The sequence below is a fragment of the Acanthisitta chloris genome, unplaced genomic scaffold, assembly GCF_000695815.1.
Source record: "Acanthisitta chloris isolate BGI_N310 unplaced genomic scaffold, ASM69581v1 scaffold18178, whole genome shotgun sequence".
NCBI classification, from domain to species: Eukaryota; Metazoa; Chordata; class Aves; order Passeriformes; family Acanthisittidae; genus Acanthisitta; species Acanthisitta chloris.
Window position 1 is genome coordinate 16834 of NW_008686661.1, and position 768 is coordinate 17601.

The following is a 768-nucleotide window of genomic DNA, read 5'->3' on the forward strand; positions in this document are numbered from 1 at the left end:
CCTGCTGCATCTTGCACAGTGGTTTAGTTTTCCATAAATTGTGAAGCATTTGGAGAAAGAGAATGCATCGTTCCAGTGAGTCATGGGGTTGTATCCTAAGAGGATGCATGTAGTGTAACTGTGCCAGTGGTATCAGTACAAAATGTTACTAAATCCTGTCCTACTGTACACAGCATAAGAATCATGCAATCTTGACCTGGACCTAAAAACTGTGCATCTCACTTTAGTTTTCCATAAATTGTGAAGCATTTGGAGAAAGAGAATGCATCGTTCCAGTGAGTCATGGGGTTGTATCCTAAGAGGATGCATGTAGTGTAACTGTGCCAGTGGTATCAGTACAAAATGTTACTAAATCCTGTCCTACTGTACACAGCATAAGAATCATGCAATCTTGACCTGGACCTAAAAACTGTGCATCTCACAGGCTTCAGTGTGTCCTATCCATTTGAGTTAGGCCAGAGGGGGGAGAGTCACAGTCAGCAGAGCCGTCTGTGTCATGGTGTTACTGACAGGAGAACTGGGTTGAAATTTTGTATTCCTTATGTTCAGCGGAGAAGGAACACTAGCGTTACCAGCTCCTCCTCTCCTACGAAGAGACCTGAAAGTTGCGCGGCGTTTTTTGTTCCAGATTTTTTTTTTTTTTTTTTTTTTTTTTTTTTTTTGTTTTTTGGTTTTTTTTTTTTTGGTTTTTGTTTTGTTCGTTTCCTGCTAAAGTTGTGTTCTCTCCATCGAGGCGGCAATTCGCGTCTCACTGCTTCGGTTTGCCTT